Below are 20,954 nucleotides of genomic sequence, written 5' to 3'. Positions count from 1 at the left end.
TACTAGCTGTGTGACCCTGGGCAAGTCGCTTAACCCCAATTGCCTCACTAAAAAAAAAAAAGTAGAAGAAGAAGAAGAATCAGACTGACTCTGCTTGGCTCTGGAAGGCAGAATGAAAGTTAGAGACACAAATTTCAGCTTTGAGGTATGGAAAAACCAGCTAATAATTAAAGCTACCAAAAAGTAGAACAGGTGACCTCAGGAGGTACTGGGTTTCCATTTACTCCCAGAAGCCTTCAAATAAAAGCTAGATGGAAATTCATTAGGAGTATTTAGCCTAGTAGGATCTAAACTCCTTTAGAGCAGGAACCATGTTCTCTCTCCCTTTGAATTCCCAGTGTCTACCACATTAAGAGGGTGGGAAAGGCAAAAACAGCAGCAACAACAAAATACTAAATGTTTGTTGAATTTAATTAAATGTTCTAGAAGGGATTCTTGGTCAGCTAAGAGTTGAACAAGGTAACAGCTGAGTTCCCTTCCAATTCTCAGACTGTGATTCTGTGGTAAAGAACTTCTATTCAGTAGAATTGTAGAACTTCCCTTCCCTCCCCCTCTCTCCACAGAGAAGTAAAGGATTTTGAGCACAAAATTTTATATAAAGCACTGGCCCTGAATGAGTTCAAATCTGGCCTCAAGACACTTGACACTTACTAGCTGTGTGACCCTGGGCAAGTCACTTAACCCTCACTGCCTCAACCCCCACAATGATATACATGTTGTCAGGCACAATCGTTCTGACAGTTTTGCTTAACTGTTTTTATGGATGGTGGTGAATGTGGAAGTTATTAGAGAATAATGGTGGCATTAAAAAAGGCACAGCCACTTAGGCACTAATATTATCATCTAGTTGGGAGATAATCTACATGTATCTCTCAAGTCTGACCCTCCCCCCTCATTTTACAGAGGAGAAAATGAAGACCTAGAGAAGTGAAAGGATTTGTCCAAGGTCACATGGGCTTACAGGATCAAAGACTCCAAGGTGGAAGGTACCTTAGAGGTAGGAGATAGGGAAGTTAAACGACTTGTCCAAGATCACACAGGTAACAAACATTAAAGATGGGATGTGAATCCAGGTTCTCTGAATCTCAAGCCAATGCTCTTAGCACTTCTAGGTGGTAGGTGCCAGCCTTTGAGATTTAAACCCAACTCTTCAGACTTAAATCTGGCCTTCTTTAAATTTTACAATAATTTATACATTGCTACTTTAATGGAACAGTGATTCCTCTGTGTGAGTTCTTCCACCAATAAAAATGACAACCTTCTTATCCTGTGTAGTTCTTGTCCATGTTTTCCCATAAATCCTTCTCAGAGTTATCTATTCAATGTGCTGGAGGTAAGAGAAACTCATGAAGTGGTTCAAAATCCCAAATAATATTTATCTTGTGTAAAGTCTCTTTACTTCCACCTGAGTTGAAATTGACAAAAACAAATCATCTCTTGGTGGCCAGGCTTCTGGTACATGGCTAGGATAGGGCCTCCACAAACAGTACACAGGCCTTTACCTGAAATCCTTGTAGGAGGTTCCAGAACTTGTGCTTGATTGGCACAGCTTTCAAGGCCAATGTTATTTCCATGTCAAGACACTTGAGTAGGCCTTTAATGAAAGAATAATTTATATAGGAAAAAAAAATGCATTGATGCTGGCAGAGGAATAGAAGTAAATGAGGAAACTGAGATATCTGTAAATTAAGTGGTTTTCCATATGCTAGTTGGATGAGTTACTCAATCAGAGAATCTATCATGCTTGTCCATGAGTTCAGAAGACTTCTAGTTTCTCCTCAGACCACCAAGATATTTCCCAATAATAAATTATTCTAACAGTAATATACTTTGGCTAGTTTTAGCTGAGCTACAAAAAATAGTTACATACAATACTATAGATAATAATAATGATAATCTGGTAACTAAGTTCACAATCAATCAAGCAAAAAGCATAAATTATTCACCTATAAACCAGGCACTGTAATAGGTGCTGAAAATACAAAAATAGAAATGAAATAGTCCCTGATCCCAAAGAACTTAAATTCTGTTAGAGAAGATGAAGTAGAAACAAAATACATGCAAAATAAACAGAAGATACCAAGGGGGAGTAGAAGAGGCACTAGACTCTTGGTAGGGGAGGAAGAAGTGAAAAGGAGATGTGTTATAGGCAGAACCACAGAAATGAGATGAAATTCTGTGTATGAAAACTTGCAAGAAAGACAGTTAGGTGTTTGCCATATTCATAAGGAGAGTAATGTATAACATTTTCAGTCACAGGAATGCTCTGCCTTTACACCTCCACCACTTGGCTTCTTGCAAAACTCAGCTTCAATCCCTCCCTCTGGAGGAGGCCTTTTCTAGTCCCTCACCCATCCCACCCCCTACTTTTGCCTTTGCTCAGAGATTACCTCATATTCGAAACCTGGACAGTCTACCAGCAATATGCAGAAAACGGAACCACTTCCGAATTGTCTTAGGAAGATTCTGAAGATTATCTGGCAAAATAAGGTATTAGACTCTACCACAGAAAATGCAACCTCTCATGGGTTGGCCATGATGTTCAAATGCCAGACATATGTTTACCTAAAAGACTATTTTATGGAGAACTCGTACAATGCAAGTGCTCACATGGAGGTCAGAAGAAGTAATATAATGACACTTTCAAGGTCTCTCTGAAAAATTTTAGCATCAATTATGAGACATGGGAGATACCAGCACAGGATCCCCCAGCACTACATGCCTACATCAAAGATGTCACTGTGCTCTATGAGAAAAGCAGAATCTCAGTAGCACAAAGCAAACATGAGAGGTGCAAATCTAAAGACATCTCTATCCCAAAAGTCAAAGATTATGTGTGCCTGACCTGTGGTAGAGCTTTGTCAGACACAGTCAAGTACACTGTACCTGACCTCAACATCATGATGTTACTGGTCCTCTTCCAGAAAGAAGGATGAATAACAATGCAGATAGTTGTTTGACTGTTGAACTCCTTGAGGGCAGGGACTATGTTTTTACCATTCTTTGTATCCCTAGCACTTAACACAGTACCTGGCGTTGGCTTAATAAATACTTGTAGACTGAATAAGACCAGAAAGGTAGGAAGTGTATGTATGTATGTGTATGTGTTGCGTGTGTATATATGTATGTATAAATGTATGCACTGTAAGATTTAGAGTGCTACCAGCCTGTTGAGAAAGATATTGCAGGGAAGCTCCACCATGAGGAGAAAGAATATGACTTAGAAACCATGTGACTTTAGCATCTGGAAGTTACCGCCTGTTAGTTGTGTCAAAGTTACCAGCCAATTAGCTTGGAGCTGTGTGTGTGGACGGCCCTGTTTCCTGTTTGACAGGAGGCTTCTGGGAGAAGGAGGGAGGAGCGAGTCTTTTGGGTTCCTGATCTCAGCTTTGGCGGGTAAGATGCAGGGTGCTCTTAGAGATAGTTAGATTTTTACCTCTTTCTCTCTCCTCACCTACTTCTGATGCAAGTTAATAAATACTTAAAAGTCTAAACTCTTGCTAAAGCTTCTAATTTAAGGCAACCACTCATTAGATTTTAGACATCATAGCTAGAATTTTAGGCCCTTATAGCACATATGTGTGTATGTATAGTATCATGTATATATGTGTATTGTATATAGTGCCATACATATATACAAAGTACCTTATACATACATATGCATACATGCATGCAAACATACATTCACACTCATTTCTGGTTAAGATAGTAATGGAGTAAATAGGAGAACAGCCCAATCCCCACATACTCTAGGAAAGATAAAAAAAAATTAAAAACAATATTGCAAAATGTTGCAAAAACAAAGAAAAGGCCACAAAAAAAGAGATGTCAGACAACCTCTCTCTATTCTTTTACAGAGGTGAGGGATCCATGGGTATGAAACACTGCACGTAATGTTAGTTCTTTTTCAATATTTTGATTGGTTTTGTTAATCTCCCCCCTCCTTACTTTTTTCTTTTAAAATTCTTTATTATAAAGGAAGGCTTTCTGGGAGGGAGTAAGGACAGATACACGTGGGAATTTAGGTGATACCAATAAAAGAAGATATCAATAATTTTTTAAAAAAAGAAACAAAATTAAATAATATACTGTTTACAACAAATGACTGAAACAAAGATTCACAGAGTAAAGTTGAAGGTCTGGAATGGAATTTCTGATGCTTCAAGTGATTTTTAAAAGGTAGTGGTAGCAATTATGATCTCGGACAACAGGAAAAATAAACATGATTAAGAGATAAAAAAGGGCACAAACAAAATCAATGCAACCAAGATTAGAAGGAAAGCAGAGGGGCAGCTAGGTGGCGCAGTGGATAGAGCACCGGCCCTGGAGTCAGGAGTACCTGAGTTCAAATCCGGCCTCAGACACTTAACACTTACTAGCTGTGTGACCCTGGGCAAGTCACTTAACCCCAATTGCCTCACTAAAAAAAAAAAAAAAAGGAAAGCAGAAAGCTGGGAAACAATTTTTACAACCAGTGTTTCTGATAAAGGTCTCATTTTTAAAATATATAGAGAATTGAATCAAATTTATAAGAATACAAGTCATTCCCCAATTAAGAAATGATCAAAGGATACAAACAGGCAGTTTTCAGATGAAGAAATCAAAGCTATCTATTGCCATATGAAAAAATGCTCTAAATCACTATTGATTAGAGAAATGCAAATTAAAACTACTCTGAGGTACCATCTCACACCCATCCAATTGGCTAATATGACAAAAAAGGAAAATGATAAATGTAGGAGATGTGGGAAAATTGGAACACTAATGCATTGTTGGTATAGTTGTAAAATGATCTAATCATTCTGGAGAGCAATCTGAAACCATGCCCAAAAGGCTATAAAACTGTGCATACCCTCTGACCCAGCAATACCATTATTAGGTCTATATCCCAAAGAGATCATAAAAAAGGGAAAAGGACAAATGTGTACAAAAATATTTATATCTGCTCTTTTTGCGATAGCAAAGAATTAGAAATTGAGAGGATACCTATCAATTGGAGAATGTCTAAACAAGTTGTGTGGTATATGAATATAATGGAATACTATTGCGCTTTAAGAAAATGATGAATAGGCAGATTTCAGAAAAACTTGGAAAGACCTACATGAATTAATGCTGAGTGAAATGAGCAGAACCAAGAGAACACTGTACACAGTAACAACAATATTGTGTGAAGATCAACTGTGATAAACTTAGCTCTTCTAAGCAATACAATGATACAAGACAACGCCAAGTCTCATGATAGAAAATGCTCTCTACATCCAGAAAAAGAACTATGGAGTCTGAATGCAGATTGAAGGATACTATTTTCACTTTTGCTGTGTTGGTGTTGTTTGTTTCTTTTTTCTTGTGTTTTTTCGTTTTGTTCTGATTCTTCTCTTGCAACATGACCAATGTGGAAATATGTTTAACATGATTGTAATGTATAACCTCTATCAGATTGCTTGCTGGCTTGGAGGTGCGGGGAAGGTGGGGTGGGGGAGAAAAATTTGCAACTCAAAAATCTTTCCAAAATGAACACTGAAAACTGTTTTTACATGTAATTGGAAAAAATAAAATAAAATACTATTTTTTAAAAAGAGATAAAAAGGGAAACTACATTATGCTTAAAGGCACCAGACAATAAATTAATGTGAATGCTTAATATATGTCCATGGAATGAAAGGATCAAAATTCTTAAAAACTGACTTATAGAGAGAAATAGTAAAATTATAATAACTACAGACCTCAATGCACGTCTTTCAGATACAAACAGGAAAGAAGTTAAGGACCTGAGAAGAATTTTAGAGAACTGAGATATGGTCATTACTGAATGGGAACAGAAAGGAGCATACATATTCCTCAGCAGTGCAGGGCATCTTTACAAAAAATTGACCATATACAAAATATACAAATGTACAAAAAGCAGAAACATCTCAAGCCCACAAAAATAAAAATTGTATCAATAAAGGGTCTTTGAAGAAAAAATTAATGAATAGTTAAAGAGTAAATAAATTAATATAAAAGAATTTGTGGATCAAAGAACAGATCATAGAGATGATACATAATTTCATCAAAGAAAATTACAAGACAGCATACAAATACTTTTGGGATGGAGCCAAAGCAATTCTTAGGATAAACTATTATTGCTAAATACTTTCATCAACAAAAGAGATAAAGAACTGATCAATGTACTAATGTACTAGATGTGGGGGAAAAAACAACTAAAAAGTATAACTGAAAACAAAACACTACTGAATTAATAAATATGACTAGAAGTTGTTGGGTTTTTTTTTTTAACAAAGTCAGTCAAATAAAAAGCTAATATTTTTTAAAAGAGAGGAAAACCAAAATGCCAGTATGAAAAATGAAAATAATTCACAATTGAAGACAAAATGAAGGAAATCAGAAATTATTTTGCCCAAGTATACACAGATAAAAATGTATAACTTAGATGAAATGAATACTTACAAAAATACAAAATATACTGATTAACAAAACAAGAAATAAAGAATTTAATTAACCCAACTTCAGAAAAAGAAATTAATAAATAAATAAACGAACTTCCAAAACAAAAAGCCCCAAGACCCGTTTGTTTTACAAGTGAAATCCAGCATTGAAAGAAAAATTGATTCCAATGTTGTATAAATTACAAAAATAAGAAAAGAAGGAATCTTATTAAACTCCTTTTATATAAATATAATCTTTCATCTAAGCAAGAAAGACAGAAAGCAGGGAAAGAAAACTGCCCCAATAGTCCTAATGCAAATTAATACAAAGATATTAAATAAAATATTAAGACAAAAGCCATAATATATTAAAAAGAATATATACCATGAATAGTTTGGAATTATATGAGAAATGCAGGGATTTAATTCTTCATATAATAAGGAAAACTATGAACATAGGAGACCATATTATAACAATAAAAATCTCATTATTATATCAATAGATGCTAAACAATCTTTTGACAAAAATGCAACACCAATTGCTTCAGTTCCTTATTGGTAAAGTGGGAATAATAATAATAACAACTGCTTCTGAGGATTGTTTCAGTCACTCAGAAACTGCATAAGTTCCCAGTGGGCTAAGAGTGACAGAGTCCAGCAGTCTACTGAAGCTCAACTAAACAAACCAGAGGACTCAAATCTGGGTCAGGAATTTGCAGAGTTCAGACCAAGAGGGTAATGAATAAGCCTCTGCCTAGACCACTTTGGAAGCACTGAAAACTTTCAGGCCCCAAAACTAATCTGCGAAAGTAGAAGGGCATAAAAGAACAAAAGATCTGGCCAGTTCCCCCCAAAGTCCAAAGTCAAGAAATAGATTTGAAGAACTACTGTGGTGACAAGGAACGTAGTGATATAGAAGAAAACAATGACTTGAAAACACCTACAAGCAAACCTCAAAGAAAAATACAGATTGGATAGAAGCCCATCATGAATTCCTAGAAGAGTTAAAGAAAGCTTTTTAAAAGAGAAAAAAAAAGTTAAATTAGAATTGGCCAAATGGAAGTTAATGACACCACGAGACATCAATAAATATTTTTATAAGTCAAGAGACTAAAAAACATAGAAGAAAATATAAACTATCTCATAGGAAAAACAACTGATCTGGAAAAGAGATCAAGGAGAATCACTGGACTATCTGGAAGTCATTTAAAAAATAGCCTACATATTATATTTTAAGAAATTACAAAGGAAAATTGCCCACATCTCTTAGAACCAGAAGACATAGTAGAACCTGAAACAATGCACCAGTTACCTTCAGGAATGAACCCCCAAAATGAAAACTCTCAGGACTACTATAGCCAAAACCCAGAACTCCCAGGTTAAGGAGAAAATACTGCAGCCAGAAAGAAAGAATTTAAGTACTAAAGAATTACAATCAGGATTACATAAGATTTAGCAGCTATTACTATAAAGAAAGAGGGTCTGGAATAAGATATTCCAGAAGGTAAAGAATCTAGGATTATAACCAAGAATAACATGCAGTGGGGGCGGCTAGGTGGCGCAGTGGATAAAGCATCAGCCCTGGATTCAGGAGTACCTGAGTTCAAATCCAGCCTCAGACATTTGATATTTCCTAGCTGTGTGACCCTGGGCAAGTGATTTGACCCCTATTGCCCCCCCCCCAAAAGAATAACGCAGCAAAACTAAGTTTAATTCTACAGGAGAAAAATATGGATATTTAATGAAATAGAGGACTTTCAAATAATCTTTTTGAAAAGACAAGAGCTGAATAGAAAATTTGACATTCAGACACAGGACTCAAGAGAAGAGTAAAAAAAGGTAAACATGGGAAAGAAATCATAAAGGATTAAATGTTAAAATGTTTACATTCTTATATGGAGAGATGATACATGTAACTCCTCAGAACTTTATCATGACTGGGGGTTTTAGAGGTAGTCTAATTAGACAGAGGGCCTAGGTATGACTCTATTATGTTTGGATGATCTCCAAAGAGGTGCAGAATGGTGGGGAAAGTGAGGGAAGGGGGAGAAAAAATATGGAAAATTATTTCACATAAATGGGACACACAAGGAAAAATTTATACAATGGAAGAGGGCAGAAGGGGAGTGAGCAACACTTGAACCTCACTCTCATGTGAACTAGTTCAAGGAGAAAAGAATACATATACACTCACATTCAGATACAGAATCTTACCAACAACAGGAAGAGGAGATAAAGAGTTTAAGAAAAAGGGTAAGGGGGTAGAAGAAGAGGAAGGGTAGGTTAAGGGAGGCAGTGATCAAAAGGAAAACAGACTCTGAAAGAAGGGACAGGGAAAAAAAGAGAAGGCTAAGTGTGAGAAAATATGATGGAGAGAAATACAAAATTAGCAAACATAAGTGTGAATGTGAATGGGATTAAGTCACCCATAAAATGGAAGAGGACAGCAGAATGCATTAAAAACCAGAATCATACCATATATTGTTTACAAGAAACACACTTGAAACAGAAAGATGCACATCGAGTTAAAATAAGGGGCTGGAGCAGAATATATTTTGTTTAGGCTGAAATAAAAAAAAAGCAAAGAAAGTAATCATTATTCCAAAAGAAAAAAGTTAAAATACATCCAATTAAAAGAGATAAATAGGGAGACTACATTTTGCTACAAAGGTACCATATACAATGAACCAATATCAATTCTGAACATATATGCCCCAAATGGAATAGCATCTAAATTCTTAAAGGAAAAGTTTTACATGAATTACAGGAGGAAAATAGTAAAACTATAGCTGTGGAGCGAGCTTCCGTTTAATCCTCTCAGATCTAGATAAATCTAAGTACTAAAATTTAAAAAAGAGTTAAAGAAAAGAATAGAATTTAAATAAGTTAAATATGATAGAACTATGGAGAATACCTGAATGGGAACTAAAAGGAATATAACTATTTCAAATCGTGCTTGGAACCCTTCACAAAAACTTAACGAAGTAATAAGGCACAAAAGCCTTACAAACAAATGCAAAAAAAGCAAAAAAATCAAATGCCTTCGTCTTTTCCTGATCAATAATGCAATAAATTACATTCAATAAAAGGCTTTGAAGATATATTAAAATTAATTGTAAACTAAAGAACCTTAATCCTAAAATTGGGTAGATAAAAGAATAAATCATAGAAATAATCAATAATGTCATTAAAAATAATGACAACAATGAGACAACATACCAAAATTTGTGGGGATACCGCTAATTCCATGCTTAAAGAAAATTTACATCCCTAAAATACTTCCATCAAAAAACCAAGGCTCTATATCACTACTGATTAGAGAAATGCAAATCAAAACAACTCTGAGGTATTTCCTCAGACCTATCATATTGGCTAATATGACAGAAAGGAAATGATAAATGTTGGAGAAGATGTGGGAAAATTGGAACACTAATACACTGTTGGTGGAGTTGTGAAATGGTCAACCATTCTGGAAAGCAATTTGCAACTATGCCAAAGGGCTATAAAAACTGTCCTTTGACTCAGCAATACCAACTACTAGGTCTGAATCCCCAAAGTGATCATAAAAAGTGAAAAGGACCCACATGTACAAACATTATAACAGTTCTTCTTTGTGGTGACAAAGAACTTGAAAATAAGAGGATGCCCATCAATTGGGGAACTAGCCTGAACAAGTCTATGGTATATGAATGTAATGGAATACTATCTATGCTATAGAAATGATCAGCAGGTGGGTTTTAGAAAACCTAGAAAGATTTACATGAACTGAGTGAAGAGAACAGAACCAAGAGAACATTGTACACAGTAACAGCAACATTGTGCAATGATCAACTATGACAGATTTAGCTCTTTTAGGAATAAAATGACTACAAGACCATTCAAAAGACTCACGATGGAAAATGCTATTCATATCCAGAGAAAGAATATAGAATCTGAATGCAGATTGAGGCCTACTACTTCCACTTTGTTTTTTTGTTTTTTTTTTCTCTCCTTGTTTTTCCCTTTTATTCTAATTTTTTCTTTCACACATGACTAATGTGGAAATATGCTTAATATGATTGTACTGTATAACATATCAGATTGCTTACTGTCTTGGGGAGATAAATCTGGAACTCAAAATCTCAAAAAACTGAACGTTAAAAACTATCTTTACATGTAATTAGAAAAAATAATATACTATTAAGTAAAAAATAAAATTAGAACATTATTAGATAGCCAAATAAATCAATAAATCAATCCAAGGGTCAGAATCATATGTAATAGAGAAAGGCTAGAGAGATTTTTCCAGTAAGACCTGGTGTAAGGTAAGGCTATCCATTAACATAACATGGTACTAGAAATACTAGCTATAGAAATAAGAGAAGAAAAAGAAATCAAGGAAATAAAAACAGGCAAAGAGGGAGCAAAACTATCATTATTGCAGAAAATATGATGTTCTACTTAGAGAACACTAAAAGTTTAACTAAAAATTTTAACAACTTGAGCAAAATAGTAGTTTCTCTGTACACTACCAAAAAAACACAGTAAGAAAAGGAAGAACTTTCACTCAAAATAAGAACAGAATGTAAAAAACACTGGGACCACAACACAGAGACTATTTGAATACAACTACAAAACACTATTTATAGAAATAGACAAATCTAAATAAGGGGTTACTATTAATTGCTCTGGGTAGGCCAAGGCAAGGTAATAAAAATGATACTAGTACTTAATATGTTTCAGACCTGACCAACATTGTGGATTTGTTTTCCCTAAATATGTATATTTGTTATAAGGGATTGTTTTTCTTTAAAAAAAAAAAAGTGGGGAATTTAGGGAAGAGAAAGGCTAGTGAGCTACATTATCAAAAAGAAGAAAAATGAGGCAGCTAGGTGGCACAGTGGATAAAGCACGGTCTGAGTCAGGAGAGACCTGAGTTCAAATCTGTCCTCAGACACTTGACACTACTAGCTGTGTGACCTCGGGGAAGAAAGAAAGAAAGAAGGAAGAAAGAGGAGAAAGAAGGAAGAAAGAAGAAGAAGAAGAAGAAGAAGAAGAAGAAGAAGAAGAAGAAGAAGAAGAAGAGTCATAACACAATTTTTAAAATTGTACTAGAGGTACTTCAGAAGGAGATGAGCAGACAACTTTTAAAGCAATATTATATTTATTACCTACTTGAAAGTATTAAAAGATTCATAGTTTCATGATCTGATCTACATTTTTTTCTTACATCAATTTTTTTTTTTAATTTTTTTCATGAGGCAATTGGGGTTAAGTGACTTGCCTAGGGTCACATAGCTAGTAAGTGTTAAGTGTCTGAGGCCAGGTTTGAACTCAGGTCCTCCTGACTCCAGGGCCCGTGCTCTATCCACTGCACCACCTAGCTGCCCCTGATTTACTTTTTATATGGAAATGCTCATTTTATTTGTTAAAGTTAAGTTCAGAATTTTAAAAAACAAATGTTTTTAAAGAAAACTTTGAATGGGTAAAGTGATATATATTAAGGAAGTTTATGCAGTTAATGCCTTACAGAGACAGTCAGAGTCCTTAGGGTCAAATACAGCTCTAATGATGACAAGTGTTATGTTAACTACAATTTTTTGCGTGCATTATCACAGTTTTATGTAGAATTATTTATAGTCACATTGACAAAACAAGAAAAGCCGTGCAAGTTAAAAAAAAATAAAAAGGACACAGAGGAATTTGTATTTGTTCCTACATGTGATAAGGAGTCATTAGAATTTACTGATCTGGAGTGACATGGTCAGACATGCTTTAGAAATATTATTTTGGCAGCTGTGTGGAAGGTGGATTGGAGAGAGGAGAGACTTGAGGCTGGGGTATACATAGATCAATTATCCACACATCATCCACAGGCAAAAATCCTAGGGTGCCGGGGCAGCTAGGTGGCGCAGTGGATAGAGCACTGGCCCCTGGAGTCAGGAGTACCTGAGTTCAAATCCAGCCTCAGACACTTAACACTTACTAGCTGTGTGACTGTGGGCAAGTCACTTAACCCCAATTGCCTAAAAAAAAAAAACCAAAAACAACAAAAAAACAAAAAATCCTAGGGTGCCTCCACCATTTATGGAGAAGACATTTTCATTTGAAATTTGCAACAGAACTACTCCATGATAATGGCAAGCACATCTGGCAAGAGCCTGTCTTATTGTATGCCTCATTTAATATTGATAAGAGGACTATTGAACAAAATTACCTCTATAGTTTCTTATGTCAAGTCATTCTCAATTGTGTCTGACTCTTTGTGACCCCTATTGGGGTTTTCTCAGCAGAGTTACTAGAGTGGTTTACCATTTCCTTCTCCAGCTCATTTTACACATGAGAAAACTAAGATAAACAGGGTTAAGTGATTTGTCCAGGGTCACACAGCTAGAAAGTGTCTGATGTTGAATTTGAATTCAGGTCTTCCTGACTCCAGGCCTAGGACTCTATCCAGATACTTTGTTGCTAAATCAAATAAAGAATAAGCCAGTGATCTGGTACAAGGTTTTCCATACTTTTCAGTGAACTAAAGGAATGTAAAGATGTGGTTAATTGGGAGACAATTGCAAAAGACCATCAAGATTATTGACCTAGTAACCCACACAAGAAATACCAAGTGGATGGGAAACCAATGAGTGTACTCAGCATACCTAAGTTGGACAGGCTCTGTTGATGGACAATACATAGGGGTCAGAATTAAATAGGAGGGAAAATGGGTATGGCACCATTGGGAAATTGCACAGTATTTCACTAATACTAAATAGTTTTCCTGCACAAAGCTCACCTTTAGTGCTAGTATTTTCCCAAGGATGCTACATGGTTCCAGTTCACACAAACACCACAATCCTAGAAGAATCTAAATGACAGGTACCTCAAAACTCAATGGAGGGGCAGCTAGGTGGTGCAGTGGATAGAGCACCGGCCCTGGAGTCAGGAGTACCTGAGTTCAAATCCGGCCTCAGACACTTAACACTTACTAGTTGTGTGACCCTGGGCAAGTCACTTAACCCCAATTGACTCACTAAAAAAAAAGAAAAAATGGAAAAGTGTCTGGTGGTTTTTCGTCGGCTATAGCACATCATCAGCAAAGACGTATATGCAAGATGGGGAATAAAAGACTGGAAAAAGAAGGTGGGCTGGTCATACACAGCCTGAGTAATGCACTGGTATCCATAAATATTGACTCAGATGAAGGCCTCACATGCTTTGGGTAGAGTCATAATGGAGAAGATTTATGGAAAAAAAATGAACAATAATCATAGAGGATAAGAAGGCATGGATGGTTTACCCTTCCTGATGAGATCACAGATGCATTGAAGTAACTGTAAGTTAATACTAAGGGTAAGGGTTCAACTTACTGTAATGATGCTGTTCAAATTACTGAAGACCAATGCAAGGAGAAACCTATAAATATCTAAGCTTCCTGCAGTTGATAGGAATGAACCACAAAAGCAACGAATGAAAAGTTAAATAACATATTCAGTTTTCTTTGGGAGAAAATATTTTCAGTTTATCTTAATGTAGATAATGAAATTAGGCTAACAAATGGTCTTCAGGCCTGGCTTTGAAAATATTAATTTGAACTTTTAAAATGATGCTCTGGCAACACAGTGTTAAAGTAAACATCATGAGCACCCTAAAAGTTACATTATATGCTTTAGCCTAAGAAAGGAGGGTAATTAGCATTAATAATTTATTTTACTCACAGATTATAATATTTCTTTTATTTCTATAGCAAGTCTTGATTGCAAACCTATATAAACTGGTAATAAAAATTGTCATATTTTTTGCACCGCTGTTTGAGAAAATAACATATGAAACACCTAACAAATTGAAAACACCTGTGGAAACAAAAAAGAGGCTCATGATATATGCCTACATAATTTAGTCAAAATGAGCAGAGTCAGGGCAGGAGATTAGTGGAATCGAAGCAAGGTTTGAAAATTGCTCCCTCCATGACTTTTATGAGTATGGTGAAGTGAGCAGAATCAGGGGAGCAATTTCTGTGACAACAACATTATAAAGACAAACAACTCTGAAAGACTTAAGAGCTCTAATCAATGCAATGACCAACCATAATTCCAGAGATGCAGACTGAGATTTTTTGGATATGGAAATTTGTTTTGCTTGATTATGTATATTTGTTACAAGGGTTTTGTTTTTCTTTTTTTCTTTGAAATTGTGGGAAAGGACAGGAAGGAGATAAAATAAATGTTTGTTAAAAAATAAAATAAAATAGTCCCCTCAAGTCACATCTACTAGATGTTTTGCACCTATGCTGTCATATGTGCCGACATATCACAAAATCATTATCATTATAGTGGAGGTTTACAAAGCACTCTAACATGTTATCTCATTGAGTCTCAAATAATCTTGTGTTAGAAACATACCTACAATATGGAAGATAGAATTTTCTGGCAATAAAAATATGTGCTTTTGTGAAAAGAAATATTAAAAAGCACAGTAATCATTGCTCATTATGTCTGTCCCTTTTATGAAGCCCTAAGTGGCTGTCTGCTTTGAATAACCCCATACCAGTTTAGAAGATTATATACAGGGTGTCCCAAAAGTCTTGGGGTAATTTTAAACTTACTGAAGCTTCAAATTGTATCTAATCTTTGGTTTAAGCAAGTTATTTAGTGAACAAGAAGGCTTCATATGGGCAATTCAGTATAGAGTGATTGGGGAAGACAATATATGGTTACAGTTACTATGGGATCAAACATAAAATGAGAATAAGAGATGATAAATGTGGGTTGATGAATGGACTAACACAAAACTAAAATACTAACCAAAGACTCATTATTACAAGATGTTCTGGAATAGAACCATTACACACCAAGAAATGCTGCTTAACAGGCCAATCTGCTGCTAGAGAAAACTAAGGAATAGAATTAATTTAATCTACTAGAAAAATCACAGAAAACAAAGCAAAAAATAAAAATAAGCATGTAGCTTGAGCAGTTAAGCAGGGACACAAAGGAAAGTTAGTCATCTAAGCAACAAACAATTCCAGATCCACTAAACTAGACATCCATCTCATAGAACTGGAGATCAATATTTTAATAACAACTGAGTATTTTCTAGATATTTTTCAAATAACCATGAGATAAGGATGGTAGTATTATAAGGAATTTGTTATAGATTCATCTGAGATAATTTGTTAATTGCTAGGAGAAAGGCATATATAGGAGTAGGAAAAAAACAAGCAGCCCCTGCCTTCAAAGAGCTTACATTCTATTGGTGGGAAAACATGTACAAAGGAAAAGTAAATGTAAAATAAATACAGGGATGGGGCAGCTAAGTGTCACAGTGGACAAAGCACCAGCCCTGGAGTCAGGAGGACCTGAGTTCAAATCCAACCTCAGACACTTGACACTTACTAGCTGTGTGACCTTGGGCAAGTCACTTAACCCTCATTGCCCTGCAAAAATAAATAAATAACCAAACAAATAAATGAATGAATGAACGAATAAGTGAGTAAGTAAGCAAATAAATAAATAAATACAGGGCACTGGCTCCTGGAAGGGAAAACAGAAGAGACTTCATGTGGGAGATGGTATTTGAGTTGAGCCTTGAAAGAAGTCAAAGAAGTCAGAGGCGGAGGTCAGGAGTGCATTCCAGGCATAGGTAGCAATCTTTCAAAGGCATAGACACAAGAGATGGAATGTCATGTCTGGGGAACAGTAAAAAATGAGAGCAATGTGTAACAAACACAGAAAGGTAGGCTGGAGTCAGGCAGTGAGGGGCTTTTAAATGACGAAAAGGGACTCTATATTCTATCCTAAAAGCAAGGAGAAGTCATAAGAACTTCTTAAGCAAGAAAACAAAATGGTCCAGACTGTGTTTTAGGAATCTCAACATTATAATAATCACCTCTGACCCCAAGGAAGAGATGAGAAAATGCATTTTCCTTTTTTGAAGACTACACGTGTAGAAATTGCATATATTGTCACACTTGGTTGATGGACTGGTTGCTTTGCTGAATTGCTTTTTTCTCTCATTTATTCTTTGATACGAGGGCTGGCTCTGAATAGTAGAGGAGGGAGGGATGTATTTGGAAATTAAGGTGATATAAATAAAAGATATGAATATATTTTTTCTTTTTAAAAAATAATGGCGGGCAGCTAGGTGGCGCAGAGGATAGAGCACTGGCCCTGGAGTCAGGAGTACCTGAGTTCAAATCCAGCCTCAGACACTTAACACTCACTAGCTGTGTGACCCTGGGCAAGTCACTTAACCCCCAATTGCCCTCACTAAAAAAAAAAATAAAATAATGGCAAAAAAAATGTCAATTTGGCAACTGCATGGAAGATAGACTGGAGAGAAGAGACCTGAGAGACCAATTAGGAGACTACTGCAATAACCTAGGTAAGAGGAGAGGAGAGTCCGAATTAGGAAGGTAGCTGTAAATGGAAAAGAAGAGAATGGGTACAAGATGTTGTGGAGGTAGAAATGCACAAGACCGGGGCAAATGATTGTATGTGAAGGGTGAGGAAGACAGAAAAGTGGAGAATGATGCTGAGGCTGAAAAGGGTTACTTAGAAAAATGGTGGCACTCAACAAGAATTGGAAGTCAGGAAGAAGGGAGGGTTTAGGGAAAAAACACAATGAGCTCAGTTTTGAACATGCTGAGTTTAAGATATCTACAAACAGCCAGGATGGCATATCCAAAAGGCTGTCGAAGATGCAGGACTGGTGTTGAAGGGAGAGGCTGAGGCTGGCTATAAAGATCTGGGAATCATCTGAAATATAAGTCTAGCAATGATAATAAGTTTTATATAGCATTTTTCCTTCTAGTAGTCAAAGCATTTTGATGACATTCTAGTCATCAAAACATTTCTGTAAGGGCGGAGCCAAGATGGCGGAAGACATTAAGCTCACAGGGCTCCTGATACAATAACCCCAAAATAGCAATAAAAGAACCCTTGGGGCAGAAAAACACACAAAAATACGGGCTGAGAGTTTTCTCCAGCTATAGATAGATTTCAGAGGGCCGTGCCGGGCCATGAATAAAGCCTAACCCCACAATCGGGCCGACACACCAGACACCCGCCAGAGGAATTTTGCCCCAGTGCCTCTGAATCGGCTGCAGCACCAGCGTCTTCTGGAACTGAGCCTATGGTCCGGAATGAACTACCCCCCCCCCCCCAGCGGAGAGTTTAAATCAAGTGAAAGTAAAGTCAGGCAGATTGAGAAGAAGCCCAGCCATCCCCTGGGCCACACTGTAGCTTGAACAGTGTGTCCTGGAAGCAGCGTAACACTTTAAGAAGAGTTAAAAGCCAAGAAATAGTAAGCCAGGATGAGCAGGCAGAGAAAAACAGAAGACCATCGAAAACTTCCTTTGGGGGTAAGTAGACCACAATACAACCTCAGAAGAAGAAGATAATAACAGGGTCCAAAGCTCCAACATCCAAAGCTTCCAAGAAAATATGAACTGGTCTCAGGCCATGGAATGCTCTCAAAAGGACTTTGAAGAGAAGGAGGAGAAATAGAAAGATGTAGAGAAAAGGAGGAAAGAATGGAAAGGGAAATGAGAGCGATGCAGGAGAGTCATGAGAAAAAAGTTAACAGTTTGAAAAGCCAAATGAAAAAGGAGATTAAAAAACTGTCTGATGAAAATAACTGCCTAAGAATTAGGATTGAACAAATGGAAGCTAGTGACTTTATGAGAAACCAAGACACAGTAAAGCAAATCCAACTGAATGAAAAATAGAGGGCAATGTGAAATATCTCCTTGGAAAAACAGCTGACCTAGAAAATAAATCTAGGAGAGATAATTTGAAAATCATTGGACTACCTGAAAACCATGACCAAAACAAAAGCTTAGACACCATCCTCCAAGAGATTGTGAGGGAAAATTGCCCTGATATTCTAGAAAGCAGAAGCTAAAATAGAAATTGAAAGAATCTAGCGATCACCTCCTGAAAGAGATCCCAAAAGGAAAACCTCCAGGAATATTATAGCCAAATTCCAGAACTCCCAGGTCAAGGAGAAAATACTACAAGCAGCTAGAAAAAAGGAATTCAAATACTGTGGAGCTCCAATAAGGATAAAGCAAGATCTAGCAGCTTCTACATTAAAGAACCGAAGGGCATGGAATATGATATTCCAGAGGGCAAAAGAACTGGGACTTCAGCCAAAAATCACATACCCAGCAAAACTGAGTATAATTTTTCAGAGGCAAAAAATGGGATTTCAATGAGAAAGAGGTCTTTCAAGCATTTGTAATGAAAAGACCTGAACTGAATAGAAAATTTGACTTTCAAATATAAGACCCTGGAGAAGCATAAAAAGGCAAACAGGAAAAAGACTTCACGAGGGATATTAAAAATCAAACAGTTTACATTCCTACATGGGAAGATAATACTTTGAAATCATAAGAACTATCTCAATAAGAAATTCAGGGGCTGCTGGGTGGTGCAGTGGATGGAGTGCCGGCCCTGGACTCAGGAGAACCTGAGTTCAAATGTGACCTCAGACACTTAACAATTAATAGCTGTGTGACCCTGGGCAAGTCGCTTAGCCCTGGTTGCCTCACCAAAAAAACAAAACAAAACAAAACAAAAATTCTTCACAAGAAATTCACAGAAGACAGGGCTGAACTGAATATGAAGGGATGATATCTGTAAAACATTTATGTTTTGTTCTTTGTAGGGCAGATGAGGAGGGGTGTCTTATGTCTGGGGCTGGATTTGAGCTTGGGGGGGGCCTCCTGGGTCCAGGGATGGTGCTTTGTCCACTGTGCCACCTAGCTAATCCATGATGACATCATTAAAATAGGGTTGAGGTGTAGGAGGAATAAACTGGGGGAGGGAGAAGGGGAGAGATGGTCTGGGGAGAGGTATTACACATGAAGGAAACAAAAAGAAAGCTTATGGAGGAGAGTAGAAGAGAGGGAAGGAGTTGGGGAGTGAGTGAACCTTAATATCATCAGAATTGGCTCAAAGAAGGACTAACATACATACTCAAGTAGGTATAGTAATATACTTTTGCCCGGGGGGGGGGGGGGCGGGGGAGAGAAGGGAAGGAGGAAAGGACAGATTCGGGGAGAGAGCAGTAAAAGGCAAAACACTTTCAATGGAGATGAAGATGTTCTACATTACTGCACCAGTATGACATATTGAATTGCTTGATCTCACAGAGAGGGTTGAGGAGGGAGAGAGGAAGAAAAATTTAGAACACAGAATTAGCTCAGGGACCCTGATCTCATTGGAGTTGGCTCACAGAGGGAATAGCTTTCATACCCAATTGGGAGGAGCAATCTATTTGACCCTGCAGGAAAATAGGAGGGGAAGTGGACAAGGAAGGAAGGGTGAAAAAAAGGGAGTGCAGAGCAAGGGAGAGGATAGTCAGAAGTAAGGCACCTCTGAGGAGGAATAGGTAAAAAAAGATAGAGTAAATGTCATGGGAATGGAGTGGGATGGAGGGAAATAGTTATGATGATTGATTATAATGGCAAAATATATGGTACCTACTTTGCTGGGTTTTTCTGAAGAAAATTCTCTGTCAAGCTTAAGGTACTATATAGAGGTTGTGATGAATAGGATGCTATCGGGAAAACCTGGAGAAACCTACATGAGCTGAAGCAGAGTGAAATGTACTGTATACAAAATAACAGCAATAGTGGGGGATGATCTGCTGGGAAGCATGTGGTTGTTTTCAGCAAGGCAATGATCCAATGTAACCCTGAGGGACTTATGAAGATTGCAGCCCATCTGCAGAGAAAGAACTGATAGTATCTGAAAACAGATGGAAACACATTTAAAAAAATTTTTTTTTCATTTCCTCTTTGACAATTCCTTAATCTGAAGTTTTGGGTTTTTTGACTGTTTTCTCTCACAACTAGCTAGTATGGGAATTTTTCCATGACTACTCATGTATAACTTATTTTGAATTGATTGAGTTCTTGTGGGTGGGGGATGGGAATGGAGGGGGGAAGAGAAGTTGAAACACAAAGTTTTTAAAAAATTGATGTTAAAATTTTGTTTTTACATATATTTTGGAAAATAAAATTCTATTCAGAAAAAAAAACATTTCTGTAAAAAAAAAAAGAGAAAAAACATTTCTGTGAGGCAATGTAGTAAAACTCAAATAGAAAAAAGGGCCACTAAACCTCATGTAAGGATCCTTGGAGGCTGCATATTGACTTAGAAAACCACATATTAACTTTATCTATGCTCTACTGTATTTTTACTTATTTTGTTCAGTATCTCCCAATGACATTTTAATCTAGTTCTAGTATGTGAGCTGTGTTTGGCAACTCTATTGTGAAGTACAAAAGAGTATTATTTTTCTAATTTTTAAGATGGAGAAATTAAGGAACAAAGAATAAACAATCTGGCCAGAATTTCCCAATGGCTGAATTGGATTAGAATTCTGGTCTTTCCCAGGCCTCCCAAATCACTTATCTTTTCACAAAAAAGATTCATCCTTCACAAAACAGATTCCTAAACTTAACAACTACCAACAGGTAGCACAGGGAGGAAACTGAAACTTCAGCTATAACCTAAGGTAAGGAGATCTGCCATGGCATCTCTGTGGCTA

At 36.7% G+C, this 20,954-nt stretch overlaps 1 protein-coding gene across 1 annotated transcript in view; it reads right to left on the bottom strand.

The window, feature by feature from the left end:
- Positions 1-20,954, bottom strand: part of TBC1D22B (TBC1 domain family member 22B) — a 103,003-nt gene that overhangs the window by 75,408 nt on the left and 6,641 nt on the right.

This window comes from Dromiciops gliroides, chromosome 4 (genome assembly GCF_019393635.1).
Source record: "Dromiciops gliroides isolate mDroGli1 chromosome 4, mDroGli1.pri, whole genome shotgun sequence".
Classification (NCBI taxonomy): domain Eukaryota; kingdom Metazoa; phylum Chordata; class Mammalia; order Microbiotheria; family Microbiotheriidae; genus Dromiciops; species Dromiciops gliroides.
The sequence above is the reverse complement of the archived record's forward strand: the minus strand, read 5'-3'. Positions and strand labels throughout refer to the sequence as shown.